General features: G+C 46.8%; 1 long non-coding RNA gene across 1 annotated transcript; it reads right to left on the bottom strand.

The window, feature by feature from the left end:
* Nucleotides 1–6,517: 6,517 nt before the first annotated feature.
* Nucleotides 6,518–21,917, bottom strand: LOC135288993 (uncharacterized). Its single transcript, XR_010351791.1, has 2 exons — nucleotides 15,827–21,917; nucleotides 6,518–15,571 (listed from the first exon to the last, which is right to left on the bottom strand). It is a non-coding gene; the product is annotated as an uncharacterized LOC135288993 (long non-coding RNA).
* Between the last annotated feature and the right edge of the window lie 2,188 nt (nucleotides 21,918–24,105).

The raw sequence follows: 24,105 nt of genomic DNA, 5'->3' as shown, positions 1-24,105 counted from the left end.
GGAGCCAACCCGGAAAGATGCCCTTCTTGATCTACTGCTTGTCATCAGAGTGAATCTCGTGAGAGAAGTGGAGATTGGTGGTCATCTTGGCCACAATGACCATGAAGCGACTGAGTTTAAAATCTCTTTACAGGAAGAAAAGCGCCAGCAAAACCTCAACTCTGGACATGAGGAGAGCAGACTTTAGGCTTCTCAGGGAACTAGCAAGTTAGGTCCCAATGGGAAAAGTTTTTGCAGGTGCTGGGGTCCATCAGTGCTGGTCGCTTTTTAAACCTCACTTCCTAAGGGCACAGGAGAAGGCAATTCCTAAATATCAGAAGTCAAATAGGCAGCGTAGAAGGCCTGCTTGGCTGAACAGGAATCTTCTCTTAGAAATAAGGCAAAAAAAGGAGGTGTGTGCCCAGTGGAAACAAGGTCAGGTGACATGGGAAGAACAGAAAATTCATGTGGCCATGGTTCAACTGGAGTTGAAGCTGGCCAGAACTGTGGGGCACAATAAAAAGTGTTTTATAAAATATGTTAATGGAAATAGTGTAAAAATAACATGGGCTCATTACAGGATGAGGATGGTCACCTCACAAAAAGGGACAGAGACAAGGCAGAGATGTTTAACACAGTCTTTGCTTCTGTCTTCAATATGGATGACAGACCAAGGGGGTCTCAGTGCCCTGAGCTGGAGGACCATGACTGTGAGAATGATCAACTCCCAGTCGACCTGGAAATTGTGGGGGATCTGCTGTTCTAGCTGGATCCCTACAAATCTATGAGGCCTGATAGGATTAATCCAAGAATCCTGAAGGAACTGGCTGATGTCATCAGAAAACCTCTCTCAATGATTTTTGAGCAGTCTTGGGAATCCAGAGAGGTCCCAGCTGATTGGAAGTTGGTGAACCTTGTCCTGATTTTCAAAAAGGGCAAGACAGAGGACCCTGGAAACTACAGGCCTGTTAGTCTCACTTCAGTGCATATTTAAGTTATGGAGAAGATTATTCTGGGAGGTATTGAAAAACACCTGAAGGACAACGCAGTCACTGGTCACAGCCAGCAGAGTTTCATAAGAGGAAAGTCCTGCTTATCAAACCTGATTTCCTTTTATGACAATGCAATCCACCTGGTCAATCAAGGGAAACCAGTTGATGTCATCTTTTTGGATTTCAGTAAAGCTTTTGATACTGTGTCTCCCAGGATCCTTCTGGACAAAATGTCCAGCCCCAAGCTGGATAAACACATCATGCGGTGGATGAGCAACTGGCTCATAGGTGGGGCACAAAGAGTTATAGTGAATGGGGTGACATCAGACTGGTAGCCTGTCACTAGTCGGGTTCCACAGGGCTCTATCCTTGGCCCTGTGCTCTTCAATATTTTCATTAATGACCTGGACACAGGACTGGAAAGGATACTAAGCAAGTTCACAGATGATACAAAACTGTGAGGAGCTGTCAACTCCCACAAAGGCTGGGAGGCTCTGCAGAGAGATATTAACAATTTAGAGAGTTGGGCAATCATCGACCATATGAAGTTCAACAAGGGGAAGTGCCGGACTCTGCACCTGGAACAGGGCAACCTTGGATGTACAGACAGACCAGGGACTGAGATGCTGGAAAGCACTGACAGGGAAAGGGACCTGAGGGTCCTGGTCAACGGAAAGTTGATTATGTGTCAGCAGTGTGCCCCTGCAGCTAGGAGGGTCACCCATGTCCTGGGGTGCATCAGGCACAGCATTGCCAGCTGGTCAGGGGAGGGTGTATTGGTTTGGCATTGCCAGGTTTTTGGTTGCAGGGGGGCCACAGAGGTGGCTTCTGTGAGAAGCTGCTGGAAGCTTCCACCATGTCCAACCAAGCCAATCCTTCATAGTTCTGAAGATGGACATACTGCTGGCCAAAACTGGGCCAATGAGAGAGGCTGGTAATGCCTCTGTGATTACATATTTAAGAAGAAAATCACAACAAAGTCACGCAGTTATTTTCTTCTAGTCAGAGAAGAAGGTGAAAATATGTGAGGGAAAACAACATGGTGACACCAAGGTCAGTGGTGAAGGAGGGGGAGGAGGTGCTCCAGGTGCTGGAGCTGGGATTCCTCTGTAGGCCGTAGTGAAGACCATGGTGAAACAGGTTGTCTCCCTGCAGCCCATGGGTCCACAGGGGATGCAGAGATCCACTCAGAGCCTGGGAGGGAGGTGCTCACACCAAAGCAGGTGGATGCCTGGAGGAGGCTGTGATCCAGTGGGAGACCTGGTGGAGAGGAGCCCTCGTTTCCAGTCTGGAGCAGCCTGTCCTTGGAGGACTGCACCCCATGGAAAGAGAGACACATGTCAGAACAGTTTTGGAAGGACTGTTTTCCCATGGGAGGGAATTCACATTGCAGCAGGTGTGGTAAGACTGATGCTCATGTGAGTGGGCCCACACTGGAATTCACAGAGGACTGTCTCCCGTGGGAGGGACCCCACGGTCTCACAGGGCAAGGACTCCTTTCCCAGAGCAGTGGAAGAAAATCTTGGGTGATGAACTGACCCCAAAAAAACCCCCATGCCCTGTCTCCCTGCACTCTTGGTGGGAAGGAGGGAGGGGATGGGGGGAAAAAGGTGTTTTAAGGGCTTTTTTTCTACATCTCATATTCCTCCTCTGATTCTGTTAGTAATAAATTCACTTTGCAAGCTTAAGTTGAGCCTGTTTTGCCCTTGAAGTGTTTTCTCCTGATCCTTATCTCAACTAATGAACCCTTTGTTAATTTTTTTTCTCTCCTCTACCCAGCTGTGGCAGGGGAGGGTGAGCAAGCGACTCCCATAGGTGCCTGGCATTTCACCACTGTCAAACCATGACAGAGGTGATTGTCCTTCTCTGCGCTGCAGTGGTGCAGCCTCACCTTGAATATTGTGTGCAGTTTTGGGCACCACAATATAAGAAAGACATGAAGCTATTAGAGACCATCCAGAAGAGGGAAATTAACATGGTGAAGGGGCTTGAGGGGAAGCCTTAGGAGGAACAGCTGAGGTCGCTTGGTCTGTTCAGCCTGGAGAAGAAGAGACTGAGGGGAGACCTGATTGCACTCTATGGCCGGGTCATTACCCTCAGGGCAGGAGCCCAGCAGAGAATGCTGGCCAGCCAGGATAGCTCAGCGGGGGGCTCAGGCAACCTAGGCAAGCTAGAGTGATTTGCAGCTCTTAGTGATAATCAGCTCTTAGTGATTTCAGCTCGTAGCTTGCTAGGTGCCACAGCAGCAGCAGACGCAGGGGAGAGAGATATGATAAGCGCTGTATGGGTTCCGCAGGATTCTTTTATTCGGGTCTCCGCGAAGGGTCCAGTGACAGCTCTTCTGCCGAACCGGGCAGAATCAGGGGTTTTTATACCCTACAGGGGTTTTGAAAACTGTCCAATAGTAAGGGTCAGGGGAAAGTGACCTATGGGCTTACAGGGAGATAAGCAGGGTCCGAAAGGTGGAAGAGAGGGGCTTCTAAGGCTCAGTCATGCTGACTCGGCATTTCCTAGCTCTTAGGCCTCTGATCGCCAAGGAGGCCGTGCAGGCCTTGTGCCTGCTACAACTCCACTTTCTGTCTTTAGAAAAAAGGCGTTCCCTATGGTTCTTTTAAAACAATGGACAAGGCATGAGAACATAACTAGCATGATGACAATTACAAGAAAAATCCACAAGATTCCCTTAACCAAAGATGCAACCCATCCTGTTAATCCCCATTGACCAAAGGGGTCATTGACCCAGTCTGGGGTCTTTTCTATTTTTAAGTCCTTCACAAGTCCCTTCAGTTTCTGGATGTTGGTGTGGATGGATTCCGAGCATGAAGAGAGATTGAAGCAGCACATCCCTTCGAAGTCCTCGCAGCCATGTCCGTGGGCAAGCAGCAGGAAGCCAATCGCTGCTCGATTTTGGAGGGAGGCATGTCTTGTGGTTTATTCTTCCTTTAAGAGATCACTCAGGGCAGCAGAAGTAGCGTTAGCTTGCTTACTGAGCCAGCACCCAAGGTGATTTATTTCACCTAGGGCCTTAGCTGCAGCTACCCATGGTAGGAATATAGAGACCGCTATCTTTTTAGGTTTGTTCCAATTGTATAATTTGGGATCGCAATTTTGATCAAATGCTGTGTAGGACCTTTTGTGGCGTTTTAATTCGCTCTCTTTTTTCCACTTGTGCAACAAGGTGATATTTGGAGTAAGGGTAGAAAGTTTTCCAAGGGTACAGGGACCTCCCTGGAGTCGTGAGGGGATCCCAGCCCATACTCTGTCACCACAGATGAGAAACGTTCCCTTGGGTAGAACTTTGGGATGGAGAGAGGACACAGAGATCACACGAGCAGTGTAATTACACCAATCGTGAGGGTTGTAGGCTTTGTTAATTGGCGATATGTCTTTTCCGTATGTGTTTTTGTTCTGGTCAATTTCAGGCAAATTATTCTTTGGACGTCTAAAGTAAAATTTGACACAGAATGTGGCCTTAGAGGACTCCAACAGATCCAATTCTTGAGGTTCCTCAAGAGCATTGGGCAGTATTTTTGTCCACTCATCCCAAGTTTATACCTGGTGGGGTCTCTTACCTGCGGTGCGGAGAAGCTCTGAATTATAGGCGGGCCGGTCATCGGCTACGAAAGGGATTCCTACTAGACATGTGGAAAGTGGGTTATCAATGCTTCCCATGGATAAGCACGTTATCCTGTTTTAATGTCCTTGCTAAGGTTACCCAGACATTATGGCTTGGCTGTGGGCCGATCCAACCGATGGCACACGGCACGGTGAGGAACATCCAGGCAGCAGTGAGGACAGCACCAACGGAGACATTTTTCATCTTTGGGCAGGAATGGGGCTTCTGATAGGGAATATAAGCAAAATTTGTTATTTTTATGGTAGGAGGGGAGGGTTAGGGTTCCTTTCTTGTTCCTTTCCTCTGTTCCTTCCACCCCCCCCCCCCCATTTATTTTTAGGTTTTTATTGGTTTTTGTTTTTTCTATATGCTAAGGGTGGGGGAGTGGGTAAAAGTTAGAGGCTTTTGGTAAGGGTTGATAAAGGGGATAATAGGGTTTTTAGGGTAAAAAGGGTAATAACATCTAATTCAGAGAACAGTTTTTTTCTCAGGCTGTGTCTGGTCTAGGGCTTGATGCCGCAGAATGTTGTTCAGCTTCCTGTTTTGTCTGCTGTTGTGTGATGGGACGGTCGTCTCCTCCACCTGTGGATGTTTGGCGACGTCTTCGTCTCCAGGCCGAGCTGGTCTGGTTTTGAGGAGGTCTTGTGTTTGACTCAGGAGGATTCTTGTCACTGCTTGTGGAAGTGGTATTTGCAGTGCCTAGGTATGGTTTTATGTTTTTTCCTGGGTACCATCTTGGACCAGATGGTAGCAGAACACACACATATCCTCTTCCCCACGTAATGAGTTTGAAAGGTCCAGAAACTTTATGTGTTTCTGAGTCCTTCACCAGCACAGGTGGTTTCTCCGTGAGCTTTGCTTGGGTGGTATTTGCAAAGTGGCGAAGTATTGGTGGATCAGGCTCTGAGGTTGTACAGTTCAGGAAGTTGATGACATAGAGAGCCTTGCAAAGTCTTTCAACTGGAGAAATTATTTTTGTTCCTCTCTGTTGCTGATTGAGGACTCTTTTGAGAGTTTGATGTGTCCTTTCCACGATGGATTGTCCTGTGGGGTTTGCAGGTATACCTGTCTTGTGTTGTATTCCCCACTCACTGAAGAACTCTTTTAACTTACGAGAGGTATAGGCAGGTCCATTGTCTGTTTTGATCTCCTTGGGTACTCCCAGGGTAGCAAAGGCAAGGAGAAAATGTTTTATGGTGTGCTGCGCAGTTTCTCCTGTATGTGTTGATGCAAATACTGCTCTTGAGAATGTATTGACCGATACATGCACGTACTTTGACCTTCCAAAAGGTGCAAAGTGGGTTACATCTGTCTGCCACAGCTGGCAGCTGTTTAAACCTCGGGGATTGACTCCCATCCCCATAGATGGTATCTGGCAGTTTTGACAGTTCGGGCATGTGGCAACAATAGCTTTTGCCTGATCTTTTGAAAGCTTGAACATTCTGATAAGGGCAGGAACATTTTGATGAAAAAATGCATGTGACAACTTTGCCTGGGCAAAGACATTAGGGACATTGGCAGTTTTTATTGCCATGGTTATTGCGTCCACTTTCCTGTTCCCTTCTGTGATGATACCTGGGAGGTCAGCGTGTGACCTCACATGCATGATATGGTAAGGTTGCTTTCTGTGGGAGATTAAGCATGTTAATGTAGAAACCAATTGGTATAACTTTGGATTGGAAACCTCTTTGAGAAGAGCATGTTCTGCTCTCATAGCTATGCCAGCAACATAAGCTGAATCTGTGACCAGATTAAAGGGTCCGTCTTTGAATTTCTCAAAGGCTCTGACAACAGCTGCAAACGCTGCAATCTGTGGAGATCCCTCTACTATTTGAACGTCAGATTCCCATTTTTGGGTCTTAGGGTCTTTCCATGTCATTACAGACATGTGGGATTGTGGTAATCGGCGGAAGAAATGCGGCACTCAATATGAGTGATCAGCAAATCTCAAAACTTTATTGATAGGCACATACATTTATATTGGTGTTAATGAGGCTAATACATATTGCAAAAGGCGAGCTCATTATTGGTTAGTTACTTATCAGCTAACTACGCCTACCTTATCATTCTTGAGGCTACTATGTTGCAGCTGTTCACATATTTTCTTCATGTTTCTAACTAACGATCCTCTCCCCCATCCTGATGTTGCACCAAGGGCACAGTGCCTTTGCCAGGTTTGGACACTGACTGCTGACTCCTATCCTCGTCTCCTTCTTGCTTAACTAACGGTATTATGTCAGTGTGACCTTTGTCAGCTAGCCAGCTGTTCACAAAATCCTCCACACTTCCCCTGTTTTTCTGTTGCACAAGCATAGTCTGATTAGATGCAGCAAATATCATTCTTTGAACCATGTTCTGTAAGCACATGCAAGATCAAGGTAAAACTAACACTACTAACAAAGCTATAATGCCTACTATAATGATGACTCTAACAATAGAGCGCAACCATGATCCCAAGCTTAATGATTTGAGCCACCCATCAATGCCAGAGTCTGATTCTACCTGTAAATTTCCAGTTAACCTTCGCAGCTCAGAGAGCTGGGAGTGAATGGACTGGGAATGATCAGAGGGGTTCATGCAACACATGCCCTCAAATTCTTCACAACCATGGCCTTGTGCCAGTAAAAGGAAATCAATTGCAGCTCTATTCTGAAGCGTTGCATGGCGAATAGAATCAACATCAAGCAAAAGGCTAGAAAGTGCTAAAGAGGTGGCATTAGTTTGTTTAGCAAGCCAGCATCCTAGCTTGTTTAAAATGGCATGGGCACCTGCTGCTGATACCCCTGGAGCTAAAAAGGATGCTGCCACTATGGCCCCTGGGGACCAAAATTTTACATCATCTTTGCAGTCAGCAGTAAACGCATGGGCCATTCTTTTAATTCTGTGATAGCGGCGGCTCATATTAAGGATCATTGACGTATTGGGTGTGAGTAGAGACAAGCGACTAATTGTACATGGCCCCCCGCTCAGCATCGATGGGACACCGGGCCAAGCACGATCCCCACATATTAAAAAGTAACCTGCTGGTAATTGAATAGGGTCATTTGATGAGATCGACACCCTCTTTGTGGTATAATTGCACCAGGTTGTTGCATTACGGTAAATGGCCATGCTGGAGGTTACAATAGTAGAACAGTTTTTGGATGGCAGCTGACTTTTATGCTTAAACCTAAGGCATGCATCCGCCATCACTGAGCCTAACAGTTCCAATTCTTGGGGTTCCTGCGGTGCTATAGGAAAATGAGAAATCCACTGGTCCCAGTTATCTACACTGACCCTGGCGTCATTGGTTTTGCAGGTGGGTATTTTTGATGGGCATGGCCAGGGATCTGCTGGCAGTCCAACCAAACAGGTTGTAAATGGATTACCGGGAGAAGATAATGACAAGCAAATAGCCTCCTGGTTAGTTAAATTTGCCATGGTGATCCAAATATTAGTCTTGGGCTGAGGTGGGGCCCATGCTTGGTGGGTTCCCACTCCTTTGGCAATGTCTGGGCTGTCTATTAAGAGGGCAAATACGAGTAAAACAGCAGCATAAGTCTGCCACATCACCCTGATTTTCCTGGGCGCTGTTTTGAACCATCCAGACATTTGGGGAATTAACAGGTTGCCCACAAACTGTTAAGAATGTCTCTTCTTTCCTCTCCCCCTTTTCTTTCTTGAGCCGCCCAGACTTAATCTTTTTAGAGCCCTTAAACAATCGTCCCACGCTTGGTTAGGATCTTGATCCCCCAGAATCGGACCTACTACATCTAACTGGGAGAGGGGAATACCCCAACCACACTTAGACTGTAAGATACACAACTGAGATTGCCCTAAAGCGCGTCTGGCAAAGTGCTGGGTTTCCCACCTAAACCATGCGAGAATTTTCTGTTCTGGGGACTCATACAACTGTAACCCTTGGCGGCCAGGTAATCCTGTAAAGGCCTGGAGTTCTGCTTGCCAGGAATCCCGCTGCTAATAAAATGCACAGCTTCTGCACCACAGCTCAGGTAACTGGGACTGATGCACCCACTTAGTTTGCTGACACCCCCCGCAAAAGAACAATATCCATGCAGCACACTGAGTATTTTGACACTTAATACAAGCTAATCTCTTAGGCCCTCTATAATAAAACGTATGAAGCGCCGGAATCAGGCTTAGTATACTGTCCAGAGATTGACACTGATCAATCGCTCGGTCAATGGCAAAGCTGCACTGTCCTTTCAGCTTGAGAAGTATCGGTCGAATGGTGATCAGCAGCTTTGCCTCCACTCGCCGACGGTCCTCCTCGCTCAGTTGTCTGAGGTCTGGTTCCATCTAACACAGCTGCTCGGGTCCATTTAGCAGGTACCCACAAGGATCCTGTAGGGGTAGAAACACAAAGATACCCGCGGCCCCAGTATAATACCTTAGCAGGACCTTGCCATTGTCCTGTCTTGGGATCTCTATATTTTACCCATACGTCCTGCTTCACACTATCTTTCTCTATTACATAATGACGAATTACAGCAGGAACTTTGCTTTCCTCAAAAACACACAGGTGATTTAAGATAAATAGACATTTTAGCAACCTCTCTTGCGGCTCTCTAATATCTTTGTATTTACCTAGATATTTTTTCAAGGTACCATTAGCTCTTTCTACGATCGCTTGTCCTGTCGGGGAATTAGGGATGCCTGTCACGTGTTCAATCCCCCACATTTGCATGAACTGTTTTATTCTTTTGCTGCAGTAGGCAGGTCCATTGTCTGTCTTAATATGTCGTGGCACTCCCATTACTGCAAAGCAGCTACTAAGATGCCTCTCCACGTGCCCTGCTTTCTCACCGGTCTGTGCTGTGGCCCATATAAAATGACTATAGGTGTCTATAGTAACATGCACATACTTTATCCTTCCAAACTCAGCAACATGTGTGACATCCATTTGCCAGGTCTCATTTGTATTCAGCCCTCTGGGGTTAACTCCTAGACCTAACCCGCAACCCCCATTATGATGACTACATATGGGACAGGCTTTGACTATTGCCTGTGCCTCTTCCATAGATATCTGAAATTCTCTATGGAGGCCTTTTGCATTTTGGTGAAACATGGAGTGTGCCTCTCTGGCCATAGTCTGCCTGGGAATTGGAGTCACATGTGTGATTGAGACTAGCTTATCTGCTCGTGCATTACCCTCTCCCAGACCAATATCCCACTTATGACTTCTGATATGAATGACAGAGAAAGGATACTTCCTCAGTTTAATTGCCCTCTGTAACTGTATAAACAGCTCATGTAACCTCTTGTTTTGAACTTCTTTTATAGAGGCATCTTCTATTTGCTCGCATACTCCAGCAACATACAAAGAATCTGTCACTATATTGAGGGGCCCAGAAAAATGCATCATGGCCCAAACAACAGCTAATAACTCCATCGTTTGTAAAGTATCCAACTCGGAGGCCTGGAGAATCTGATGGTGCCATTGTCCCTTTTCCTGCCAGGTCACTGCAGCAGTTTTGGATTTTCTTCCCGCATCCATGTAGGCTGTTATAGCATCCGACAGGGGTTTCTGTGACCTTTTTGGGCATTGAATCCAACCCCATTGCCCTATCCAATTCAACGGTATATTGGGGATATCATCAGTGGCAATCACACTTCCGGCTCCCAACAGTGCCTCTTGTAATTCCATACTGTTTATCAGGTACCAGATCAATGTATCTTTCTTCATTGGTACCCGTATCTGATCAGGCTCCTTTCCCATGATCTGTGGTGTCCGTTCACGACCCTTCTTTAGCAAATCAGCCAAAATTTCAATTTTTTGAAGAAGGGTTTTATGCTGTTGAAGTGGAGGAGATATCCATTCCAAGGCCCACACCTCCCCCGTTTTTCTGTTTTGCTGAGTAAGTGCACCTAGTAAGTATTTAGTTCCACACCAAACTGTCAGTTGTATAGGGAGGTTAAGGTCTCGTCTCCGGACACTGCCTTGCATCACACAGACCAATATCTGTCTGTCTTCTTTGCTTGTTGAATGGTCAACGTTTCTCTTGCTTTTGATAGAGTTTCACATTCTTCATTGAAATTCATCTGGACTTTGCACCTGTTAAAACACAAACAAATCCCACGTCCCCGCAGGACTGAAGAATTGTCTCAAAATCTTAGAGGTGAAGAATGGGTCCTGGTTTCATTTTGCAATGTTACATAGAGAAATGTTAAGATAAGAGTAATTAGGAATAAATTCAGATAATACACACAATCAACAACACATACAAGATCAGAAAATTACCAAACACTACAACACTGAACTCTTATCCCAGAGTCTGCGACAGCTGATAAAACTTAAAATGACAGAGAATTGGAGAAATCATGTCCGGATTCATGTTTCTCCAAATTACCTCTGAAAATGGCTCAGCCGTCATAGATGGTCAAATTGCCAAGTCAATCACTCCATCTAAATAGAGCTAGAGCTTGGCCAGAGCTCGAACTCTAATTGGTGAGTGTCACTTCACATACTTTTTAAACAGGACTTTTAAAAACAATCCTTATAAACAAGAAACTTTAGGGTTACAAACTAATTAAACTACCAAACAATTGAATCCTTCTGAAGTTTCTGTCAAGACAGAGATTTTCTAAACACAGCAAACTTCTTGAATTCTCTGCTGGAGTATTCCTGTAATAATAATTAAAAGAACTACAAAACTGGCAATTTGGATAAAAACCCTCAGAAACATCTAAATAGTTAGGAAATAAAAGACAGGATCTTGAAGAGACACGTGTCTTGCAGGTGATCACACAAAAAAATAGAAAAACACATGAAAGCCGGCTGAAAACACCACAACAACACACCAACAACAACTCTCATCACAAAAATCTGAAAACTCCTTAACAAGAAGTTCTTGAAGGGGTTAAGACAACTTTCTCAAAGTATTCATCTAGTATTAACAACAATCACTATCTATCAGCATTACTTACAAAAACCGAAAATAACAAAGGTTATAAACTTAATATAAATAATTCTTAAAACTTTGAATCATTGGGGAATCGACTGATGACCCCACAACAGGGTCTGATTGACCTTTCCCAAATGCTTTGTCTTCCAAGACACCTTGGGTAATTAAATCTTTACTAATACTTTCATCTTTACACGACATTTTGTTTCCCTGGAAATAATTTTTTACAATAGAAGCAGTTCCTTTTTTGTTTTTGTTTTTGTTTTTTTTTTGAATGAATTAAGCTGGCATTTTGTTATACTGAGATTTCTTACTGATTGACAACAATCATTAACTGAAGGATAACAGGCTGGTAAGGCTGGACAGTTTGCATAGATATTTTAAAACAGAACTGAGAAAGATGACAGATAATTTCAAACACAAATAATTTCACTTAAAATAAGGACAGTACAAAAACAATTAGCACATTTACATCCATTTATCTAATGCCATCTCTTAATGAATAGAAGAGAGCAAAGACCATAAAGACCATAGTATACAGAAATATTACAGTTTAAATCTTCTCACATGTAGTCCAAACAGAAACTAAGAAGTTTATTTAGATTCTGTTCCCTTAAAAGGTTGTTCTTGCCTCAGGTAAGGGAAAGGCAATGAAGTCATCAAACTTTAAGCAATCAAACCCAAATACTCTAACACTTTTAAAAACGCAAACACATTTACAAAAAAAAAACTGGTAAACAAACTGTAAAGCCTGTGGAACAGTTGGGTAAAATGCCCCGTATAACATCTGGATGAAGCACTGTGTGAATTTTCAGAAGTTTTTCATCCTGATCTTGAAGAAAATTCTTGACCTGTTTTTTCTCAGACACTTGTTTGAATTGCTGCGATCGGCTGGCTGCTGTGGTTGCCAGGCAGCTGTGACAGGGCGGTGCTTTGAGGAATGTCAGCCCGCGCCCATGTCCTGCCTGCTCCAGCACAGCTTCAGTCTGCGCTATCTCGGGGGTGCGGAAAGGAATGCTCTCGCCCGGACCTGCGCAGCCCTGATCTCCTTTGGGCTCCGCTCTGCCTGGATCTCCGCTCGGGCTGGTTCCCCCTGGCTCTGCACCAACACCCGCAGCCAGCGGGAGCACGTCCCACACCGCTGGTGCTTTTGTGCGCTTGCAAAAAGTGAAAAAGCCCTCCCAGCTCCAGCTTCCGGGTTTCGCGTTACTGGTGCGCGTCCGCTGCCGCTAGCACCTATTCGGCTGCCGCGTCTCGCTTTGGCCGGCCCGGCCCCGGCTGGCACTTCCCTCACGATCTGTGTGCTTTCCCTACGGACAGCTGCCGTGCAAGTTTTTGTCACCGTGCGCGTCACTGGACCCGCGGTGCCCGTGCCCGCGGCCGGCACCGAGCACGCCGCCTCCGCAGCGCTCGGTTCGCTCCACCGCCACACCGAGCATGCCACTGCCACCACACGCGTTTTCGCCGCCACGTCTGCCCGGGGCTCTCCCGCGGTGCGCGTAACCGCCCTCCTGGTCCCGAACTTACGCCACTCTGTTAATTCATGTACTGTATAAGGATTTTGAGAAACTCCTTGTGCATACTCGTAAGCTAACAACTGTGGGAGCTCTTTCTGCAAGTCTATGTCATTAACCTGACGCTTTTTTAAAAAGCAAGTAAATAAATAATATGCTGCTTGCCTTTCCATTTCCATTTTTGAGAACGTCGACGTTTTTGCAGCCCTTCAAGGTCTCGGCAGCACGTATCGGCCGGGCTCTTCTATAAGGTCACCCCGGGCGCGGCACTTTTTGCTTTTTCAGCAGTGCTTATTCGCCGTCCTTGCTGCTGTAGGACCCGAACTCGTTCACCGATCCACCGTGGTTGCCGTTACCGATTTAACGTCCGGGGTCACCATTTGTGGTAATCGGCGGAAGAAATGTGGCACTCAATATGAGTGATCAGCAAATCTCAAAACTTTATTGATAGGCACATACATTTATATTGGTGTTAATGAGGCTAATACATATTGCAAAAGGCGAGCTCATTATTGGTTAGTTACTTATCAGCTAACTACGCCTACCTTATCATTCTTGAGGCTACTATGTTGCAGCTGTTCACATATTTTCTTCATGTTTCTAACTAACGATCCTCTCCCCCATCCTGATGTTGCACCAAGGGCACAGTGCCTTTGCCAGGTTTGGACACTGACTGCTGACTCCTATCCTCATCTCCTTCTTGCTTAACTAACGGTATTATGTCAGTGTGACCTTTGTCAGCTAGCCAGCTGTTCACAAAATCCTCCACATGGGATGACCTTGAGCCATCTGTAAAGATGGTTAGAGCTTTGAGAAGTGTTTTACTTTGGACTAATTTTGGGGTCAGATGAAATGTTACATCACGATTAAAAATATTATGTTTTGGGATATGTACTGAAATTTGGCCTGTATAGCTATCTAAGGTGTACTGGAGACTTTCATTGGTCTGGAGCAAATGTTCCAGGTCCCCAGTGGTCATTGGCAAATATATGCATGTGAACTCACACCCTGCAAAGGAGCGGAGGTGAGTTCTAGCCTTTTTTATTAAATGTGCCATTATTTCTTGGAAGGTGGTAATTGTCTTTGTGGGTTGGTTACTTGTAAAGATCCATTCCAGGATTAGTAAAGGGTCCCGAAATTGAGTGTCCCATTGGAAAATCAGTCCATAGAACCTAGGTGCTTTTCCCAGAATGACAAACTGGAAAGGCAGGCTGGGCTCGAAGCGATGGGCTTTGCGTGAAGACAGGGCTTCTTGGACCTTGGTGATGGCATCTCGGGCCTCTGTTATGAGAGTGCATGGAGAGTCCAGATCCTCCTTGCCCCGAAGAAGGTTGAACAGTGGAGTGAGGTCCTCTGTTGTAATTCCTAGCAGTGGACATACCCAGTTGATGGATCCGCACAGACTGTGTAAGTCTCTCAGGGTTTTTGGGTCGTCTCAGATGGCGAGCTGCTGGGGTACGATGGTCCTTTCCCGGATCTGGAGTCCAAGGTAAGTCCATGGATTGGTGTACTGTATTTTGTCCTCACGGATCTCGAATCCTGCCTTTTCTATGGTTTCAATAGTCCTTTTAACTGCTTTGTCCAGGTACGTTTTTTCTGGTGCACAGACCAGGATATCATCCATATAGTGATGGATGATTGCATCTGGGAATAGGTTCCGAACAGGAGACAGAATGTGAGCAACATACCACTGGCATATACTGGGGCTGCATTTAAGTCCCTGAGGAAGATAACGCCAATGATATCTTTTGAGTGGAGCCTCTCTGTTAAGAGAGGGGACGGAGAAGGCAAACTGTGGAGCGTCCTGAGGATGCAGCGGGATGCTGAAGAAGCAGTCTTTAATATCAGTGATAGCAAGTGCCCAGTCTCTAGGCAGCATCGATGGTGAGGGCAGGCCAGGCTGGAGGGGACCCATGTCCTCGATGACCTCGTTGATTCTGCGAAGATCGTGGAGGAGCCTCCACCTGTCTGTTACAGGCTTTTGTAGTACAAAGACTGGAGAATTCCAAGGGCTGGTGGTCTCTACGATGTGGCCTTTGGCGAGCTGTTCATCCACAAGGGCATGCAGTGCGCACAGTTTGACTTTAGAGAGGGGCCACTGCTCAATCCAGATCGGCTTATGGCATTTCCAGGTGAGACGAGGAGTGTCTGGCAGTGCGCGCTCCTCAGTGGCCCCAATTAGAAATCCGGACTGGGAATACGTAGGGAAGCACCCCACTGACATGAAATGTCCCGTCCATACAAGGTGATGGGGGCCCTTACCACAAATGGGCGGATGGTTGCCAACTTGCCTTCAGGCCCTTCGACGAGGATGTTGTTCTTGCTCCGCATGGAAACTGTAGCTCCACCGATCCCTGTAATCATGCCTGCCACAAGTTGTAGATCCCAGTGTGCTGGCCATTCTGAGCGGGCGATGATGGTCACGTCGGCACCAGTGTCCAGCATCCCTGGTAGGTGGACCTTCTCTCCTCTGCAGGTAAGACCGCACTCGAGGACAGGCTTACTTGGTCCCACAACTTGTGTCCACATTGCTGTGGGGTTGAGAGGAAGCTGTTCCCTGTGATTCTTAGGGAGTAGAAAAGCCTGTGTGAATGGGGTACCCTTTGGAAGAAAGTAAGGTAAGTCTGTGCAGTACACCTGGACAAAGTTTTCTTGTCCCGGGTGCACTGTTCGTACTTCGGGAACAACAAATATTTCCTTTGGGCTATGGAGAGTATCACCTATAATTAGGATGTTAGAAGGACCACCTTTTGGCCCACGTTTGCCTGTGGGAACACGATAAACATTCTCATTTTTAAAGTTAATGGACAGTGCACTTACCAGTTGGCGGTGGGTTCCCCTCGGTATCGCTCCGTGTGTTGGGTCCTCCTCATGTGGTCTGGAATCCCCTGGGATGGTGCGTGACTGGGTCTGGATGGCCTTTGATTTGGTGTTCTTGCGTGGGGCGCCACCACGCTCCGATGGAAGTTTCCCGGACGCGGCTGATAGTACTGCTGATTTTGGGGCCTTTGGTGGAAATTGCGAGGGTACCTAGGAGGTGACCTCTCTGGACAGTCCTTTATAAAATGTCCAAAATTTCCGCAGTAGTAGCAGCGGACCTGGTCTTTAGAAGCTATTACTGCATATGCACTAGAAACTCCTTCTGCAACACCCTTAGTAACTGCTTGGGCCACTGTATCTTCAGTGGACAAGTGGCGTGTACAGCTTTCCAGTATTTGCTCTGTGGTAGGTTCTGTGTCTAAGGGTAAGGCTCTCAGAATTGCTTTACATTTTTCATTCGAATTACTCATGGCAAGCTTACATAACAGTTCTTTTCTTGCCTCTGTGCTCTCTATCTGTTTTTCCAGAGCATCCTTAATTCTATCCACAAATTTGATAAAGCTTTCATCTATTCCTTGTTTAATAGTAGAAAAGTATTGGGTAGGGGTAGAGTCATCAGGGGTAAGGAGTAAGGAGGTTTTTGCTGCTATAGCCACGTCTTGTAGTGTTGCCTTAGGTAAGGTATCAGCTTGGTCAGAGGGTTTCTGCAAATCCCCTTCGCCAGCCAGTTGTTCAAGTGTAAAGTTTGACTTATCAGCATCTGCAGCGTAGTTATCTGATAATGTTTTTAATTGCTTTTTCCAATGCCTTTCCCAAAGCATGTACTCGGCGGGAGAAAGGAGGCACTGGGCAATATTTTTAATATTGTGGGGTACCAGAACATGTGCTGAGAACGTAGCTTCTAGGAAATTTCTAAAAATATTTGAACTTCTACCATGTTCTTTGGCTGTATTTCTTAGTTGCACTAGTTCTTTATTTGTAATAGGTTCCCATGTCTTTCTAGTAGTAGCACCTCCTCTTTTTCCCTTTTTATAATCTACTGGAAAGGCAGTAATTCTCTGAGATAATTGCCAGTCCCCTGCCTGCGTCGCTTCCATTTTTATTTTTGCCCATGGATCAATATACTCTATTTCCAAATCAGAATCGCTGTCACTGCTGTCGTCAGATGACGAGAAGTGAGAGCTATCAGGCCTTGCCTTATGTTTCTTATGGCAGGCTGGAGCAACATTTGGCAGAGGGGCATGTGGCTGGTCAGAGTGTAAGGCAGCACATGGCAGAACGTGGCTACAGGGAGGCAGCAGGGCTGGAGTGGCCGTGCAATGCGTGGCACAGCAGGCACAGAACTGGGGAGCGTGGGGGGGTGGGGTAGAACTGAAGGAAGTCTGGGGGGTCCTGACCGGGGATCCCTGAGGGTGGGTGTGTGGCTTCAGAGCCTGGGTATGGGGGCAAGGGATCAGCGCGGGAGCGGAGGAGGCGGCGGGACTGGAGGAGGGTGCTGCGGATACAGGGTGGCTTGGGTTTGGGGCAGATACGCGGGCGGGGATGATTCTGGTGGCAGGCAAAGGCGCGATGTTGGGGGGGAGACAGCAGGGGTGGTGGGTGGGACTGAGGAAGCAAATGCGGGAGGGGTGGGAGAGGGGGTCAGGGGGGCCCCGCCAGGGACAGGAGGGGCAGCAGAAAGAGTGGGGTTTGGGTCAGACCCGGTGGAAACTGGCGCAGATGCTCTCGGAGATAACACAGAGCAAGGAGGCGCGCAGGGTGTAGCTCCCGAGGGGGAGGCGGGGGGGGAGGAGGGGTTGGGCAGGGGCCGTGGGCGCGGCGGGGTCGGGGGGGTGCGGCGCAAGGGTAGTGGGGGAGGGCAGGATGCTAGGACCCAGAGGAGTACTGGATTCCAGGGTGGGTGGGGTGTTATCTGAGCGATTAGCATTTGAAATAGGGGGTTCTGTTGAGTCAGATAAGAGTTTCACGCTTTGTTCAACAGAAGTTTGCCCTGAAGTTACTATGTTTTTGTTAGTTTTTTCTACAGCTTTAGTTATAACATGAAATATAGGTAAAAACCGGGTTACAGAAAAATCTTGGCTAGTTTGAAACTTATATATTGTGGTCCCAATTGTATCCCAAAAGGAGTCTAAGGTGATAGTCTGTGTATTAGTATCTGGAAAGTGGCAGAGAATCCATTTTATAAATTTTTTCAGGTTAGTTTTTGAAAGGTTACCTTTAGAAAAAGAAAAGTTGTTAGAAGATAGGATTTCTAGGATTAGTAAATATAAATCTCTCTTGTTCTGGGATCATTTCAATGTACTAAGCTTTGATCCCATGTTCCCGTTCCCCGCCAGCAGAAAAAAAGAGAAAAAAAAAGAAAAAAAAAAAAAAAGGACCCAAGGAAAAAAGTATTTTGCACGCAAGAAAGGCTGTTTTAAACTTACACCTCTTCAGCCAGTTGTGGGTCAAAGTTCTGCTGGGGATTGTCTGCTTGTCAGTCTCCACGAACACTTGCGTGCTCAGGTGTTGGTGTTGCGGTTCGGCTGACCTCCTTTCCGGAAAAGTCCTACTAAAACGGAGGTTTCTCCTTCCAGGATTTCTGGCGAGCGGAGGCAGTGACAATTTCAAGAAGAAATGCTGCTCCTCTGAAATGCCAGGTGCGGCATTCTGTTCCGCGGCCAGGGTATCGCGGCGGTTCAGATGTCGGTCTAGAGGCCCTGGCTGTTCGGTGCGCCAACTATGGCCGGGTCATTACCCTCAGGGCAGGAGCCCAGCAGAGAATGCTGGCCAGCCAGGATAGCTCAGCGGGGGGCTCAGGCAACCTAGGCAAGCTAGAGTGATTTGCAGCTCTTAGTGATTATCAGCTCAGTGATTTTCAGCTCTTTAGCTTGCTAGGTGCCGCAGCAGCAGACGCAGGGAGAGAGAGGAGAAGGCCGTGTGAGGTTCCGCAGGGTTCTTTTATTCGGGTGTTCCGCGAAGGTTCCCAGTGACAGCTCTTCTGCTGAACCAGGCAGAATCAGGGGTTTTTATACCCTACAGGGGTTTTGAAAACTGTCCAATAGTAAGGGTCAGCGGAAAGTGACCTATAGGCTTACAGAGAGATAAGCAAGGTCCAAAAGGTGGAAGAGAGGGGCTGCTAGGGTCCAGTCATGCTGACTTGGCATTTCCTAGCTCAGGCTTCTGACCTCCAAGGAGTCCTTGCAGGCCCTAGGCCTGCTACAACAGGACAACGCCCAAGTCCCTCCATCTTGCCTCCTAGACCCCTATAGTAAAAATCTTCAAAATTCCACTTTTCACCCAGTGACAAATACTATTACGGTACTTAAACTTTTGTGACTTGTAATTCTTCATATAAAGTTGGTAATTTGCTCCATGGGTTAAGATTGAAATCCCAAGTGTCTTTGGCTTCCTGCCAGGGTCTCCGAGCCCCTGCCAGGATCTCGAGCTATTCAGGGCACCCAGAGGAGTGTCCTGGGTTCCGACAGTAGCTGTCATTGGTCATCAAGTAAAAAGAATTTCACATGCTGGGTAAACAATTCTCCAAATCACATTCCAAAGCAGCAAAACATGGAGAAGCTGAAGCTTCCCAGCCTCTCAGAAGAAAAGATCCTGGCAAAAGGATTTTTCATAAAATATGTCTGAGACATTTCACCCTTTGTTATTAAATTAAATTTAAAAGTGTTTGTAAATTCTTCTGCTGGGCCCATGCAGAAGAGAGAACAAACACTTCTTGAGGTTTATCTGTTGCCAATCAAAACCTCAATCAACTGCTGATGTGGAATGGTCACAGTAATTCTTCACCTGTAGAACATTCAGGGAAATTCTTCACCTGTAGAACATCAAATTCTATCATATCACTAAAACAAGCTTACAATATAAGAAAATGCAAAAAACCCATGCAAAGAATGTTCATTGTTTCAAGTCCAAACAGCTGAGTTTCAGGAGATAGTCCATGGACTGAAGATGTTCCTCTTTGACATCTCTGGAAGTCCCTTTTGGTCCTGAAACAGACTTGCAGAATCCTGAAACAAAGAACTGCTAAAGAAAATTATCAAGAAGTATTAAAAATCCATTGACAGTTATCAAACAATTCTGAGAAAATTTCTGGAAGGCCCTGGCCACAGCCCTCAATTGAAGCACTTGGGCTGAGGCTATTTTTTGGCTTTTCAATGCTTTTGAGCTGCTAGCTCTTTCCACATTTTTTTTTTTAAAAAGAGCAGCAGCAGCAGAGGGCCTTTTAGGAACCTGCAGTGGCCCTGGTCCTGGTGGGCGGACTAGGGAACCCAGACCCGGCCCACAAAACAGTGGCCCGGGCCCTGATGGGGGAAGCAAAACCTCCAAACTTGACACTGAGCGAGGCAGAGGCCCTGGCCGAGGAAAACGAGTCAAACGGCCCAGAACTGGCCCATGAGGTGAGCCCTGTGTTCTCACAACCCAGCACGACCATGCCTTGGGAGCAAGAGTGACCAAACGCTTCGTCCCCCCAGCACCACCAGTGCGCGCCGACAGCTGGGGAAGCGAAGGTTTCCCAGGAATCTTGATCCCGGATCTGGGGATGTTCTGTCCCCACAGCAAGTGAGCAATGCTTGCTTTGCACTGTTTCTCTCACCCCCTGAAGTGCAAATGCCAGTGTTCCTGCTTTCTGCCCCTCGCCACCACCCCAACCCGCTTCGGGCTCGGGGCTGGAGGCAGAACCTTCGGGACCCCCCTCCCCCATGCCGCCAGGGCATGCGGGGGGGGAGGCAGGCACCACAAACCTCAGCAAGAACCCCAGACCAAACACGAATTGGCCCGCAAAAAACACTGAGTTTGAAAGTGGTCAGCCGTGCGGCACCGGCTGTCAGTAGTCGAGCTGGGCCGCTTCCGCTGCTGTTCGTCAGCGCCGCCATCCCAGCCGCAGCCCCGGGGGCAGACGGCTCGGGGTGGTCTGGTGAACTCAGAGATGCCGCTGGCTCCAGCACAGTCTCTGACGCAGACGCGAGGGACGGAGCCCCAGAAGGCAGCAGGACAGCCGGGAGCCGGGGGAGCTGGTGGGGCCGGCGGGGTCACCCGGACCGGCGGGAGCGCATCGCCCGCCGGGCTGGGCACAGCAGCCACGTCTTCTCTTGGTTCCGGAAGCTGCAGTGCAGGCGCAGTCATCAGAGCTAGCGGAGCCGGTCCGGGAGGCGGTGGGACAGGCGGGGGGGGGGGGGGGGGGGGGCGGCGCGGCCGCAGGGTCGGCCCCCAGGGCGTCCTCAGGCGGGCAGACAACCGAAGAGACATGCTTCCTCTCTGAGACAGGCTCTTGACGATCGCCGCTGCAGTCAATTGCGTTGCCTAGCAACACAGGCGAAGCTGCGGGAGGCGGTGCTTCCGAGGTCGGAACACCGACAAACTCTGCCGAAGACGGCGGGGCCGCGGGGCTGGACGGGGCAGCGCCGCCGGAGATGGTGCGGCGATTGGCTCTTCCGGTGGGGGTGGGAGCGGCAGCCGCTGCCTCCCAGAGCAGGGGGAGCGGAGAATCCTGCGGCGGAGCGGGTGGGGCTGGCCCGGAAGGTGGCGGGGCCGGCTCCCCATCCCCCCGGGGAGAAGGAGGCGGGGGGGAAAGCGGCTCCCTTTGAGCATGCTCCAAAGGTGCAGAAAAAAACTCAGCCATGGGTTCATCGCCCCCTGCATCAGGGGGGCTGGAAACCAGCAGTTTGTGTCCGTGTACAGGTTTCTCTCCTGCTGGGTCCGGCAGGAAGGGAGCACGCCCCCTGCACTCAGCAATGAGCTCCATCACGGACTCTCTGCACTTCAAAACACTGAAGAGGGTTGTGAACGCCAGGTAAATTCTCGACAGTCCAAGACCCCGGTCAAATATCTCCTCAAAAAAAGAATCCATGAAGTCCCAGATATCTAAATCGAGGGAATATATCAAATCTGTAAAAAATCAGTGGAACTTTGTCCATCTGAAAAACTCATAGAAATGTCTCTCCACCATATGAACTCTGTCTTCAAGACCCCATAAAATCCAGAGGGTAATAACTTTCTCCTCTGAAGAAGAAAAGTGAACCTCTGTTTCCAAAGGCACATTTTCCCAAATTTCCACCCACATTTTGCAAAGGGCAGTATTTTCAGGAAGGGAAGAGTTAACAGTACCTTGAGACAGTGTCCTTTTGGCTCCAGCAGCTGCTCTGCGGTCTCCGGACACGATGTCTGGGAAACGTCAGAAGGTTCTCTGTGTTCAGCCTTGGCTGTGAACTCTGCCCATCTTCAGGGTCTTCGGTTCTTCAGCTCCAGGCTAAAACTCGAGGTCACCAATTATGGTGACCATCAATGCCACACACTCGGGGTTCACCAAATATGGTTGTGTTCGCAAGGGTCCCAGGACGAGGGAAGAGATGAGAATCTTGACTCCATGTTTCAGAAGGCTGATTTATTATATTAAAATGCTATACTAAAACTATACTAAAAGGAATAGAGAGAAAGGATCCATCAGAAGGCTGGAAAGGAATAGAAAGGAATGGAATAACAAAATCTTGTGACTGCTCACAGCCTCAACACAGGTGGCTGTCATTCGTCATCAAGTAAAAACAATTTCACATGCTGGGTAAACAATTCTCTAAATCACATTCCAAAGCAGCAAAACATGGAGAAGGTGAAGCTTCTCAGCTTCTCAGGAGAAAAGATCCTGGCTAAAGGATTTTTTCATAAAATATGTCTGTGCCAGGCCCCCTTTTGCCACATCCTATTTATGTCCTTAAGGACACTCTTGTGTGAGCAATGTCATTGACATAACTGAGTGAAATAGGATTGGCCACTGCAGCAATTACTTTCCCTTCTGTCTCCTCCTTTCCTGTTCTCATATTACCTGGAATCCCATGAGCACACCATGTTGTTATTCCTTTTACACTCTGGGCTCACTGCAGGTAGCGGGACATATCTACCTTCAGCTTCAAGGTCAGTTTAACTAACTCCATTGCTTATCTTATTTGAGGTAACTGAAATGGTGGTATTTCAAATACAAGGCTTAGTAAAAATTAATTGAAAGCACCACAGGATGTGGTGTTTGTTATAATTTATTGATTTGAATAACTACTTAGTGCAGAAAAATGTCAGCCCACTGTGAAGCGGTTTCAAATGTCAACCCTTAAATAACAATTTAAATAAGGGGAAACATAAGTTCCTTTGCAGAGGTTCAGAGAAAGCATCTTTATTTTGGAAAGTTAATGAAAAGTTTATATCTGTCAGCACTGTTGGGATTAAGTTTTCACATTGTAAAATAGTGGTTGACTGATTCAAAAAGGCAAGCACTACCAACACCTTTCACTGGATTCAGCAAGAGAACTTGGGGTTCTAAATCTCACTGGGTCAAATTTAATAGACTAGATCTTTATCTGGTAGAAATCAAAGAGTGTTCTGACTGAAGAGTAGTTGTGTGACCTATTAAGAGTCACAGCATTTTCCTTCTCTCCTTTCATAGTAAGGAATTTTTGATTTTTAAATTTATTCTTTTAAAAAAGATGCTTTGATTTTTATACCAGTTCACTTACCTCTGGAATTACAAGGAGAAAAGAAAGCTGAATTTTAGTTTATTTTTCCTAGAGGCATTCCATGCTATGATTAAGACATACTTAGCATGATGTCTGCTCTAACATAATTTATGCACTATGGAGATTTTTGTATTAAACAAAGATCAGTCAGAAAGGGTCATGTCTTGCTCGGGCTGAGCTATGAGAAACTGAATAAAACCCCACTCATATTGTTTTATGAGATTTAAAATTTTTATTTAAATCTTATCCTCTGACCTTGTAGAGTGATATAGCAGACCAAGAGCAATGTAAACTGGTTTTTAGGCATCTAAAAATGATATATCAGGCATTTAGTCACTTATGACATTTCTTGCAGATGTTTCTAAGATGCCCACAACTGCTGTAGAAGGCAGAGAAAAATTTGCACTGGGTTCTGTGGATTCTAGATCAAGCTAAGGATGACTCATAGGAATTATCTCTCAAATATAAAGACCAGTATCTTTTGTAACTCATTTCTCCAACACATGGAAAGTTTTGTTCAGTACAGTATCACCATTAGACAGCTAAATAGTTTAAAATTTGCAGATATGTGGTTTATGTGTCTGTGTGAACTTCAATAATGATTCTGCTATTCCTCTAAAATGTCACTCAGGATCACTTGGTGTGGTACTAAATATACCCATGACATGATTAAAATATTTAAACTAGCTCTATTTCTAGAAATGTCACCAGTCAGTCTGTAACCCTTGTACCTTCTTTCCATCCTTGGCTAAAGTAACATGTGCAGTCTTGTATAAAATAAAG

The sequence above is a fragment of the Passer domesticus genome, chromosome W (assembly GCF_036417665.1).
Source record: "Passer domesticus isolate bPasDom1 chromosome W, bPasDom1.hap1, whole genome shotgun sequence".
NCBI classification, from domain to species: Eukaryota; Metazoa; Chordata; class Aves; order Passeriformes; family Passeridae; genus Passer; species Passer domesticus.
This window is presented reverse-complemented; position numbering and strand designations above follow the sequence as displayed.